Source organism: Triticum dicoccoides, chromosome 2A (genome assembly GCF_002162155.2).
Source record: "Triticum dicoccoides isolate Atlit2015 ecotype Zavitan chromosome 2A, WEW_v2.0, whole genome shotgun sequence".
Classification (NCBI taxonomy): Eukaryota; Viridiplantae; Streptophyta; class Magnoliopsida; order Poales; family Poaceae; genus Triticum; species Triticum dicoccoides.
This window is the reverse complement of record NC_041382.1, coordinates 518,389,646-518,404,184: the sequence shown is the minus strand read 5'-3', so window position 1 is coordinate 518,404,184 and position 14,539 is coordinate 518,389,646.

Below are 14,539 nucleotides of genomic sequence, written 5' to 3'. Positions count from 1 at the left end.
CGCGATCATATTCGGGACTCTGAACTACCTTCGGTACATCAAACTACATAAACTCATAATACCGATCGTCACCAAACGTTAAGCGTGCGGACCCTACGGGTTCGAGAACTATGTAGACATGACCGAGACACGTCTCTGGTCAATAACCAAGAGCGGAACCTGGATGTTCATATTGGCTCCCACATATTCTATGAAGATCTTTATCGGTCAAACCGCATAACGATATACGTGTTGGGGAACGTAGTAAGTTCAAAAAAAATTCCTACGCACACGCAAGATCATGGTGATGCATAGCAATGAGAGGGGAGTGTGTCCACGTACCCTCGTAGACCGAAAGCGGAAGCGTTAGCACAATGCGGTTGATGTAGTCGTACATCTTCACAATCCGACCGATCAAGCACCGAACGCATGACACCTCCGAGTTCTGCACACGTTCAACTCGATGACGTCCCTCGAACTCCGATCCAGCCGAGCTTTGATGGAGAGTTCCGTCAGCACGACAACATGGTGATGATGATGATGTTCTACCGACGAAGGGCTTCGCCTAAGCACCACTACGATATGACCGAGGTGGATTATGGTGGAGGGGGGCACCACACACGGCTAAAAGATCTAAGAGATCAATTGTTGTGTCTCTAGGGGTGCCTCCCTCCCCGTATATAAAGGAGTAGAGGAGAGGGAGGGGGATGGCCACCCTTGGTGCACCCCATGAGGAGTCCTACTCCCACCGGGAGTAGGACTCCCCCCTTTCCATGTTGGAGTAGGAGAGGAGAGGGAAGGAGAAAGAGGGAGAAAAGAAAGGGGGGCGCCGCCCCCCTTCCTAGTCCAATTCGGACTTGGGAGGGGAGGGGCGCGCGGCTGCCCCTTGGCCGCCTGTCCTCTTCCACCAATTGGGCCCATGAGGCCCATTAACCTCCGGGGGGGTTCTGGTAACCCCCAGTACTCCGGTATATATCCGATAACCCCCGGAACCATTCCGGTGTCCGAATATAGTCGTACAATATATCAATCTTCATGTCTCGACCATTTCGAGGCTTCTCGTCATGTCCGTGATCACATCCGGGACTCCGAACTACCTTTGGTACATCAAAACACATAAATTCATAATATAACCGTCGTCGAACTTTAAGCGTGCGGACCCTACGGATTCAAGAACTATGTAGACATGACCAAGACATCTCTCCGGTCAATAACCAATAGCGGAACCTGGATGCTCATATTGGCTCCTACATATTCTATGAAGATCTTTATCGGTCAAACCGCATAACAACATACGTTGTTTCCTTTGTCATCGGTATGTTACTTGCCCGAGATTCGATCGTCGGTATCTCAATACCTAGTTCAATCTCGTTACCGGCAAGTCTCTTTACTCGTTCCGTAATACATCATCCCGCAACTAACTCATTAGTTGCAATGCTTGCAAGGCTTAAGTGATGTGTATTACCGAGTGGGCCCAGAGATACCTCTCCGACAATCGGAGTGACAAATCCTAATCTCGAAATACGCCAACCCAACAAGTACCTTTGGAGACACATGTAGAGCACCTTTATAATCACCCAGTTACCTTATGACGTTTGGTAGGACACAAAGTGTTCCTCCGGTAAATGGGAGTTGCATAATCTCATAGTCACAGGAACATGTATAAGTCATGAAGAAAGCAAAAGCAACAAACTAAACAATCAAGTGCTAAGCTAACGGAATGAGTCAAGTCAATCACATCATTCTCCTAATGATGTGATCCCATTAATCAAATGATAACTCATGTCTATGGCTAGGAAACATAACCATCTTTGATTAACGAGCTAGTCTAGTAGAGGCATACTAGTGACACTTTGTTTTGTCTATGTATTCACACATGTATCATGTTTCCGGTTAATACAATTCTAGCATGAATAATAAACATTTATCATGATATAAGGAAATAAATAATAACTTTATTATTGCCTCTAGGGCATATTTCCTTCAGTCTCCCACTTGCACTAGAGTCAATAATCTAGATTACACGATAATGATTCTAACACCCATGGAGCCTTGGTGTTGATCATGTTTTGCTCGTGGAATAGGCTTAGTCAATGGGTCTGCAACATTCAGATTCGTATGTATCTTGCAAATCTCTATGTCTCTCACCTCGACTTAATCCGGGATGGAGTTAAAGCGTCTCTTGATGTGCTTGGTTCTCTTGTGAAATCTGGGTTCCTTTGCTTAAGCAATTGCACGAGTATTGTCACAAAAGATTTTCATTGGACCCGATGCACTAGGTATGACACCTAGATCGGATATGAACTCCTTCATCCAGACTCCTTCATTTGCTGCTTCCGAAGCAGCTATGTACTCTGCTTCACATGTAGATCCCGCTACGACACTTTGTTTAGAACTGCACCAACTGACAGCTCCACCGTTTAATAAAAATACGTATCCAGTTTGCGATTTAGAATCGTCCGGATCAGTGTCAAAGCTTGCATCGACGTAACCATTTACAACGAGCTCTTTGTCACCTCCATAAATGAGAAACATACCCTTCGTCCTTTTCAGGTATTTCAGGATGTTCTTGACCGCTGTCCAGTGATCCACTCCTGGATTACTTTGGTACCTCCACGCTAAACTAATAGCAAGGCACACATCAGGTCTGGTACACAGCATTGCATACATGATAGAGCCTATGGCTAAAGCATAGGGAACATCTTTCATTTTCTCTCTATCTTCTGCAGTGGTCGGGCATTGAGTCTTACTCAACTTCACACCTCGCAATACAGGCAAGAACCCTTTCTTTACTTGATCCATTTTGGACTTCTTCAAAACTTTGTCAATGTATGTGCTTTGTGAAAGTCCAATTAAGCGTCTCGATCTATATCTATAGATCTTGATGCCCAATATATAAGCAGCTTCACCGAGGTCTTTCATTGAAAAACTCTTATTCAAATATTGTTTTATGCTATCCAGAAATTCTATATCATTCCGAATCAACAATATGTCATCCACATATAATATCATAAATGCTATAGAGCTCCCACTCACTTTCTTGTAAATACAGGCTTCTCCAAAAGTATGTATAAAACCATATGCTTTGATCACACTATCAAAACATTTATTCCAACTCCGAGAGGCTTGCACCAGTCCATAAATGGATCGCTGGAGCTTGCACACTTTGTTAGCTCCCTTTGGATCGATAAAACCTTCCGGTTGCATCATATATAACTTTTCTTCCATAAATCCATTCAGGAATGCAATTTTGACATCCATTTGCCAAATTTCATAATCATAAAATGCAACAATTTCTAACATGATTCGGACAGACTTAAGCATCGCTACGGGTGAGAAAGTTTCATCTAGTCAATCCCTTGAACTTGTCGAAAACCTTTTGCAACAAGTCGAGCTTTATAGACAGTAATATTACCGTCAGTGTCAGTCTTCTTCTTGAAGATCCATTTATTTTCAATGGTTTGCTGATCAACGGGCAAGTCAACCAAAGTCCACACTTTGTTCTCATACATGGATCCCATCTCATATTACATGGCCTCAAACCATCGCTTCTTCATAGTTCGTAGGTTCGTCATGGTCTAGCAACATAACCTCCAGAACAGGATTGCCGTACCACTCTGGTGCGGATCTTACTCTGTTTGACCTACGAGCTTCAATAACAACTTGATCTGAAGTTTCATGATCATCATCATTAACTTCTTCACTAATTGGTGTAGGTGTCACAGGAACCGGTTTCTGTGATCAACTACTTGCCAATAAGGGAGCAGGTACAGTTACCTCATCAAGTTATACTTTCCTCCCACTCACTTCTTTCAAGAGAAACTCCTTCTCTAGAAAGGATCCAAATTTAGCAACAAACGTTTTGCCTTCAGATCTGTGATAGAAGGTGTACCCAATACTTTCCTTTGGGTATCCTATGAAGACACATTTCTCCGATTTGGGTTCGAGCTTATCAGGTTGAAGTTTTTTCACATAAGCATCGCAGCCCCAAACTTTAATAAACGACAACTTTGGTTTCTTGCCAAACCACAGTTCATAAGGCGTCATCTCAACGGATTTCGATGGTGCCCTATTTAACGTGAATGCAGCCGTCCCTAAAGCATAACCCCAAAATGATAGCGGTAATTTAGTAAGAGGCATCATAGATCGCACCATATCTAGTAAAGTACGATTACGACGTTCGGACACACCATTACGCTGTGGTGTTCCGGGTGGCATGAGTTGCGAAACTATTCCGCATTGTTTCAAATGAAGACCAAACTCGTAACTCAAATATTCTCCTCCACGATCAGATCGTAAAAACTTTATTTTCTTGCTACGATGATTTTCAACTTCACTCTGAAATTCTTTGAACTTTTCAAATGTTTCAGATTTATGTTTCATTAAGTAGATATACCCATATTTGCTTAAATCATCTGTGAAGGTGAGAAAATAACGAGACCCACCGCGAGCCTCAACATTCATCGGACCACATACATCTGTATGTATGATTTCCAATAAATATGTGGCTCGCTCCATAGTTCCGGAGAACGGCATTTTAGTCATCTTGCCCATGAGGCACGGTTTGCAAGTACCAAGTTATTCATAATCAAGTGGTTCCAAAAGTCCATCAGTATGGAGTTTCTTCATGCGCTTTACACCAATATGACCTAAATGGCAGTGCCACAAATAAGTTGCACTATCATTATCAACTCTGCATCTTTTGGCTTCAATATTATGAATATTTGTATCACTACTATCGAGATTCAATAAGAATAGACCACTCTTCAAGGGTGCATGAACATAAAAGATATTACTCATGTAAACAGAACAACCATTATTCTTTGATTTAAATGAATAACCATCTCGCGTCAAACAAGGTCTAGATATAATGTTCATGCTCAACGCTGGCACCAAATAGCAATTATTCAAGTCTAAAACTAATCCCGAAGGTAGATATAGAGGTAGCATGCCGACTACGATCACATCGACTTTGGAACCATTTCCCACGCGCATCGTCACCTCATCCTTAGCCAATCTTCGCTTAATCCGTAGTCCCTGTTTCGAGTTGCAAATATTAGCAATAGAACCAGTATCAAATACCCAGGTGCTACTGCGAGCATTAGTAAGGTACACATCAATAACATGTATATCACATATACCTTTGTTCACCTTGCCATCCTTCTTATCCGCCAAATACTTGGGGCAGTTCCGCTTCCAGTGACCAGTCTATTTGTAGTAGAAGCACTCAGTTTCAGGCTTAGGACCAGACTTGGGTTTATTCTCTTGAGCAGCAACTTGTTTGTCGTTCTTCTTGAGGTTCCCCTTCTTCTTCTTCCCTTTACCCTTTTTCTTGAAACTAGTGGTCTTGTTGACCATCAACACTTGATGCTCCTTTTTGATTTCCACCTCCGCAGCCTTAAGCATTGCGAAGAGCTCGGGAATTGTCTTATCCATCCCTTGCATATTATAGTTCATCATGAAGCTTTTGTAGCTTGGTGGCAGTGATTGAAGAACTCTGTCAATGACACTATCAACAGGAAGATTAACTCCCAGTTGAGTCAAGTGATTATGATACCCAGACATTTTGAGTATATGTTCACTGACAGAACTATTCTCCTCCATCTTGCAGTTATAGAACTTGGAGACTTCACATCTCTCAATCCGGGCATTTGCTTGAAATTTTAACTTCAACTCCTGGAACATCTCATATGCTCCATGATGTTCAGAACGTCATTGAAGTCCCGGTTCTAAGCTGTAAAGCATGGCACACTGAACTATCGAGTAGTCATCAGCTTTACTCTGTCAAATGTTCTTAACATTGTCAGCAGCATCTGCAGCAGGCCTGGCACCCAGCGGTGCTTCCAGGACGTAATTCTTCTGTGCAACAATGAGGATAATCCTCAAGTTACGGACCCAGTCCGTGTAATTGCTACCATCATCTTTCAACTTTGCTTTCTCAAGGAACGCATTAAAATTCAATGGAACAACAGCACGAGCCATCTATCTACAATCAATATAGACAAGCAAAAACTATCAGGTACTAAGTTCATGATAAATTTAAGTTCAATTAATCATATTACTTAAGAACTCCCACTTAGATAGACATCCCTATAATCCTCTAAGTGATTACGTGATCCAAATCAACTAAACCATATCCGATCATCACGTGAGATGGAGTAGTTTCAATGGTGAACATCACTATGTTGATCATATCTACTATATGATTCACGCTCGACCTTTCGGTCTCAGTGTTCCGAGGCCATATCTGCATATGCTAGGCTCGTCATGTTTAACCTGAGTATTACGCGTGTGCAACTGTTTTGCACCCGTTGTATTTGAACGTAGAGCCTATCACACCCGATCATCACGTGGTGTCTCAGCACGAAGAACTTTCGCAATGGTGCATACTCAGGGAGAACACTTATACCTTGATAATTTAGTGAGAGATCATCTTATACTGCTACCATCAATCAAAGCAAAATAAGATGCATAAAAGATAAACATCACATGCAATCAATATAAGTGATATGATATGGCCATCATCTTGTGCTTGTGATCTTCATCTCCGAAGCACCATCATGATCACCATTGTCACCGGCACGACACTTTGATCTCCATTGTAGCATCGTTGTTGTCTCGCCAACTTATGCTTCTACGACTATCGCTACCGCTTAGTGATAAAGTAAAGCATTACAGGGCGATTGCATTGCATACAATAAAGCGACAACCATATGGCTCCTGCCAGTTGCCGATAACTCGGTTACAAAACATGATCATCTCATACAATAAAATATAGCATCATGCCTTGACCATATCACATCACAACATGCCTTGCAAAAACAAGTTAGATGTCCTATACTTTGTTGTTGCAATTTTTACGTGGCTGCTACGGGCTGAGCAAGAACCGTTCTTACCTACGCATCAAAACCACAACGATAGTTCGTCAAGTTGGTGCTATTTTAACCTTCTCAAGGACTGGGCATAGTCACACTCGGTTCAACTAAAGTTGGAGAAATTGACACCCGCCAGCCACCTTTGTGCAAAGCACGTCGGTAGAACCAGTCTCACGTAAGCGTACGCGTAATGTCGGTCCAGGCCGCTTCATCCAACAATGCCGCCGAACCAAAGTATGACATGTTGGTAAGCAGTATGACTTGTATCGCCCACAACTCACTTGTGTTCTACTCATGCATATAACATCAACGTGTAAAACCTGGCTCGGACGCCACTGTTGGGGAACGTAGTAATTTCAAAAAAAATTGTACGCACACGCAAGATCATGGTGATGCATAGCAACGAGAGGGGAGAGTGTGTCCACGTACCCTCATAGACCGAAAGCGGAAGCATTAGCACAATGTGGTTGATGTAGTCGTACGTCTTCATGATCCGACCGATCAAGCACCGAACGCACGACACCTTCGAGTTTTGCACATGTTCAACTCGATGACGTCCCTCAAACTACGATCTAGCCGAGCTTTGAGGGAGAGTTCCTTCAGCACGACGGCGTGGTGATGATGATGATGTTCTACCGACGCAGGACTTCGCCTAAGCACCGCTACGATATTACCGAGGTGGATTATGGTGGAGGGGGGAACCACACACGGCTAAAAGATCTAAGAGATCAATTGTTGTGTCTCTAGGGGTGCCTCCCTCCCCGTATATAAAGGAGTAGAGGAGGGGGAGGGGGCCGGCCACCCTTGGTGCGCCCCATGAGGAGTCCTACTCCCATCAGGAGTAGGACTCCCCCTTTCGATGTTGGAGTAGGAGAGGAGAGGGAAGGAGAAAGAGGAAGAAAGGAAAGGGGGGCGCCCCCCTTCCTAGTCCAATTCGGACTTGGGAGGGGAGGGGCGCGCAGCTGCCCCTTGGCCGCCTCTCCTCTTCCACCAATTGGGCCCATGAGGCCCATTAACCTCCGGGGGGTCCGGTAACCCCCTGGTACTCCGGTATATATCCGATAACCCCCGGAACTATTCCGATGTCCGAATATAGTCGTCCAATATACATTCTTCATGTCTCGACCATTTCGAGACTCCTTGTCATGTCGGTGATCACATCCGGGACTCCGAACTACCTTCGATACATCAAAACACATAAACTCATAATATAACTGTCATCAAACTTTAAGCATGCGGACCCTACGGGTTCGAGAACTATGTAGACATGACCGAGACACGTCTCCGGTTAATAACCAATAGCGGAACCTGGATGCTCATATTGGCTCCTACATATTCTACGAAGATCTTTATCGGTCAAACCGCATAACAACATACGTTGTTCCCTTTGTCATCGGTATGTTACTTGCCCGAGATTCGATCGTCGGTATCTCAATACCTAGTTCAATCTCGTTACCGGCAAGTCTCTTTACTCGTTCCGTAATACATCATCCCGCAACTAACTCATTAGTTGCAATGCTTGCAAGGCTTAAGTGATGTGTATTACTGAGTGGGCCCAGAGATACCTCTCCGACAATCGGAGTGACAAATCATAATCTCGAAATACGCCAACCCAACAAGTACCTTTGGAGACACCTGTAGAGCACCTTTATAATCACCCAGTTGCGTTGTGACGTTTGGTAGCACACAAAGTGTTCCTCCGGTAAACGGGAGTTTCATAATCTCATATTCACAGGAACATGTATAAGTCATGAAGAAAGCAATAGCAACAAACTAAACGATCAAGTCCTAAGCTAACGGAATGGGTCAAGTCAATCACATCATTCTCCTAATGATGTGATCCCATTAATCAAATGACAACTCATGTCTATGGCTAGGAAACATAACCATCTTTGATTAACGAGCTAGTCTAGTAGAGGCATACTAGTGACACTTTGTTTTTTCTATGTATTCACACGTGTATCATGTTTTCGGTTAATACAATTCTAGCATGAATAATAAACATTTATCATGATATAAGGAAATGAATAATAACTTTATTATTGCCTCTAGGGCATATTTCCTTCAATACGTTGTTCCCTTTTTCATCGGTATGTTATTTGCCCGAGATTCGATTGTCGGTATCTCAATACTTAGTTCAATCTCGTTACCGGCAAGTCTCTTTACTCGTTCCGTAATGCATCATCACGCAACTAACTCATTAGTCACATTGCTTGCAAGGCTTATAGTGATGTTCATTACCGAGAGGGCCCAGAGATACCTCTTCGATACTCGGAGTGACAAATCCTAATCTCGATCTATGACAACTCAAAAAACACCATCGTAGACACCTGTAGAGCATCTTTATAGTCACCCAGTTACGTTGTGACGTTTGATAGCACACTAAGTGTTCCTTTGGTATTCAGGAGTTGCATGATCTCATAGTCATAGGAACATGTATAAGTTATGGAGAAAGCAATAGCAACAAACTAAACGATCATCGTGCTAAGCTAACGGATGGGTCAAGTCAATCACATCATTCTCTAATGATGTGATCTCGTTAATCAAATGACAACTCATGTCTATGGTTAGGAAACATAACCATCATTGATTCAACGAGCTAGTCAAGTAGAGGCATACTAGTGACATACTGTTTGTCTATGTATTCGCACATGTACTAAGTTTTCGGTTAATACAATTCTAGCATGAATAATAAACATTCATCATGATATAAGGAAATATAAATAACAACTTTATTATTGCCTTTAGGGCATATTTCCTTCACATGCAACTCCCAAATAACGGAGGAACACTTAGTGTGCTATCAAACGTCACAACGTAACTGGGTGATTATAAAGATGCTCTACAGGTGTCTCCGATGGTATTTGTTGAGTTGACATAGATCAAGATTAGGATTTGTCACTCCGATAGTCGGAGAGGTATCTCTCGGCCCTCTCGGTAATGCACATCACTATAAGCCCTGCAAGCAATGTGACTAATGAGTTAGTTGCGGGATGATGCACTGCGTAACGAGTAAAGAGACTTGCCGGTAACGAGATTGAACTAGGTATGATGATACCAACGATCGAATCTCGGGCAAGTAACATACCGATGATAAAGGGAACAACGCATGTTGTTGTGCGGTTTGACCGATAAAGATCTTCGTAGAATATGTAGGAACCAATATGAGCATCCAGGTTCCACTATTGGTTATTGACCGGAGACGTGTCTCGGTCATGTCTACATAGTTCTCGAACCCATAGGGTCCGCACGCTTAACGTTCGGTGACGATCGATATTATGAGTTTATGTGTTCTGATGTACTGAAGGTAGTTCGGAGTCCCGGATATGATCACGAACATGACAAGGAGTCTCGAAATGGTCGAGACATAAAGATTAATATATTGGACGGCTATATTCGGACCAGTGGTGGAGCCAGCGCCCGGCCACCCCGGACACTTGCCCGGGCTCACTGGCCACGGGACAGCGTACACACCTGATAAACAATGGGGCAAAATCTGCTATGCATAGTCGTTTGCCCGGGCAGAAGTGTATGATACGTGATAAACAAATGGGCTCCCTTTTTTTCTTTTTGAGCAGAACACAATAATGGGCTCCTACCATGCGTTGTCATGGGCTAATTAACTAGCCTACCAAGTGCAGTTGGCGTAATGTTCGTCAGTCATGGGCTGCGATTCCCTTCTTCCAACACGAGCAATCACAACCCTGTTCGGCACAACGCCACCACTTCGGTTGTTCGTTTCTACCCCTAAAAAAAGTGAAAAATAGGCTAGAGTATGGAGACGAACCGGCGGCGAGCGAATCCGGAGGCCGCCCTAGGCGCACGGCCGGTAGCGAGTGGAGCGGATCCATCTCTAGGAATGGCTTATATCCTCATCGTCCAGTGCCTTTCTCGTCTTTCTCGTGATTAGGTAAGATTTCTAACTAATTTGAAGATTGATAGATTAGGGCTAAATTTTGAGTTTAGGTGGTGCGTCGTTTGCCTCGTGATACTGATATATTCAGTACTATGTCCGTATCTTTTCTTACACAAGCCCTCTATTTTGAATATGTTCACTAATCGCAACACTTAATTTATGTGCATTAGAAATTCATATTTTTTGTTGTATAGTGCCTTCTAGGATGTTTGGACGCTAATTTTGATAGATATATTTTTACAAGTAACACGACAAGTTTAGTTCTATGCATGGCCTTGTTTTATGACTTATGTTGTCACATGGCAATATCTGGAAGCCCCTAGGACAGTTTGGCGAGAGCCTTCTCCAGGACACTTGGCAATGGGCGACACATGGTGCGACCTAAGCAGCCCTTTGCCGAAAGCTGTTTGTCGAGTGTGATTGAGGGGGCACTCAGAAAACCTATGAATGCTTGCTAAAGGCAGCACTCCACAAACGTCAAGGACACATTAACTGCAATGGAACCATCTTCACATAGTATCATGCGGTAGCTACTCGGCAAACCAACGAATGCTTTGCCGAAGACTGCACTTGGCAAACATCGAGGACATGTGTCACCCTTCAGTTGTCCTGTGTTCGGCGAGTATGGTAGGGTAGTCGGCAAACCAACGAACGCTTTGCCGAAGACTGCACTTGCAAACATCGAGGACATGTGTCGCCCTTCAGTTGTACTGTCTTCGCCGAGTATGGTACGGAAGATACTTGACAAAGACAACATGCCATGACAAGTGCCATATCTGTCTAACTAGCCGTTAGCCTACTTTATTTTACCGAGTAGCTCATTTTAACCCTCGACAAAGTCTTTGTCAAGTATCCGATGGAAGGAAATCGACGAAGCTCTCTTTGCTGAAAGGGGGTATTTTGAGTAGGGTTTGTCGAGTGTTGCACTCGGCAAACTAGTTGTTGAGCTGATACCGGCCTTCGCCGAGTACTTCGGTACTTGACAAAGAACCTGATTCTGGTAGTGTATAAAACTGAATATTGATATATCATATACTAGCTCACATTAAAATTACATTTTGCATGACTTGATATGTTCATATATTCACTTCATTACTATTGGATATTTGTGTTTTCGAAGTTTGGGGCGATTTTATATATTGTTTATCGAAACACTTGATTTTGATTTTCAAATTAGACTTAGGCTCAAGCTTGCCCGGGCTTCAAAAAAGTTCTGGCTCCGCCACTGATTCGGACACCAGAAGTGTTCTGGGTGATTTCGGAGAAACCGGAGTGCCGGAGGGTTACCGGAAACCCCCCGGGGGAACTAATGGGCCACTTGGGCCTTAGTGGAGAGAGAGAGGGCCGGCCAGGGCAGGCTGCGCGCCCCTCCCCCTCTAGTCCGAATTGGACTAGGGAAGGAGCCCCCCCCCTTTCCTTCTCCCTTCTCCTCCTTTATATACGGGGGAGGGGGTACCCCGTAGATACACAAGTTGATTTCTTAGCCATGTGCGGTGCCCCCCTCCACAGATTTCCACCTCGGTCATATTGTTGTAGTGCTTAAGCGAAGCCCTGCGCCGGTAACTTCGTCATCACCGCCTCCACGCCGTCATGCTGATGAAACTCTCTCTCGGCCTCAGCTGGATCTAGAGTTCGAGGGACGTCACCGAGCTAAACGTGTGCAGATCGCGGAGGTGTCATGCGTTCGATACTTGATCGGTTGGATCACGAAGACGTTCGACTACATCAACCGCGTTACTAAACGCTTCCGTTTTCGGTCTACGAGGGTACGTGGACACACTCTTCCCGCTCGTTGATATGCTTCTCCTAGATAGACCTTGCGTGATCGTAAGAATTTTTTTAAAATACTACATTTCCCAACACATCCTGTTGTGGAGGACGAGCCAATGGACAAGTATGCACTTTGGTTCGGCGTGGGTCAGCAAAATCTTATGGGTTGAGAATTTCGGGTGAGATCCAGTTAATTTTGCCATGTAGGCAGAGCTAGCCGAACAGTCCCCTATGTCTTGCCTGTTCCAGGAGGAGTCCGACCTTTGTGGGTCAAGAGCCGCGGAGGAGATGATGGTTGCCAGATTGATGGACTCCCATACTTGCTCGTGGTATGCTTAATCAACCCGCCGAACTAATTGGGTTATCATTTAGAATCTCCTCGTGCATCATCCTGTTTTTTCTAGGCGCAATGGCAAATTGCTCAGGGCAACACAGGCGCAAGATTCTGTAGCGATTTTGCATTATACACTTTAAAATGATATTTGGTATTTGTATTTTCCCTTCTAGATCACATGCCCCTTTGGAAAGACAAAATATTGAAGGGAAGTGGCCCAAGAAGGTATTCATGCTTTTCCCTTACTAAAAATATTGTTATTGCACATATGGCAAGCTCGCCGAAAAATAACGAGCAACTTACAGTGTGTTTGCATATTTTCATGGGCCAACAAAACTTAAGGGTCATATTTCTTTTGACCGAACAACATAGTGAAGTCTCTCACAACAATTACCCACTAACCAAATGTTTGGGTTATCCTAAACTGTCAATCCATGAGGAAAAAAGAGAGACAAGGTTCTGTTTCCACCTAAGCTTTAAAAAGGTGACATCCATATCAAAGGTTGATTTTTCACATCCTGAAAGAGAGATGAGTTGCTTTGAAGACTTTTGCCATTGCTCTGCTTCTAGTCTAGGCTCAATCTCGCAAACTTTATCTCGTGTGGAAACTCTTGAAACGTTGAACAAACAAAATGCTCAAAACTTACCGCTTCGTGAAATTTGCCCCCACATTTCAGCCTGTTGTATGCTACAAGTTTTGTTCTCCAGTTAGGCTATAATCTATTTATTTTGTTTTTTGCGAGGGAGTTAGGCTATAATTTATGATAGGCGCATGACTGTTTTTTTATCAACCAAAGGGGTATATTATGAGTGTGTTGCGGTCAAAGATCTGTTTGTTCAATATTATCATGTACATGCACATGCTAACCTATAGTTGCTTCACACATATTTTACCTAGATTTTCAAATCAACACAATAATACCAAGACTATCCACATTATTGTGTGCAGAGTCAAACATCTGTACAAGTACTATGTATTAAGAGAAATATGAGTATCATATTCGGTGATTTTTTTTTACGAAAATGATCCAATCTACTATCAAAGTTCACTGGAAGTACAAAGCATCTCAAGCATAATAAAAATTAAATGTCAAGACCCCAAAACAACCACTACTGCCGCTAGAACGAGCCGCTGACGCGCCGCTGTCGCCGCTCCCCTACGGGAGCCGACTTGACCTTGTTGATGATAGCCGGGAAGTCTTCGTGCACGTGCCCTAAGGACCAGTGCACTGGAGCTGCAGTCGTCGCCGTTGAACTCTTGCATAGATCTGAAGCACCTGCCACCAAATCTCGCTAAATGACGAGAAACTCTAACCTCACTGCCTCAAGAAGACGGCAGAAATCTACGCCGGAGCAAACCATACACATATCAGACTGTTCATAAGACTGACATACAAGATCACTTTAACTTTGCCAAGAAAAAACACCTTATAAGCAATAAGGGCATGTCTAATGCATAGCCTCAAGGTGATGCCTCGCATGCCATGTAGGATCGGATATGACGTAAAGTAGATTTGGATAGGTAAGCGGGATCCTTTTTAGGAGGCGGATGCTTGAACAAAAAAAGTGTGGTCCGGTGACAAAAGCTGAAAAGATTGTGTGCAAAGTAAAGATGCATGTGTGCTAGACTCTTTATTTTCTATTTCTTAATGAGACCCACTAGTG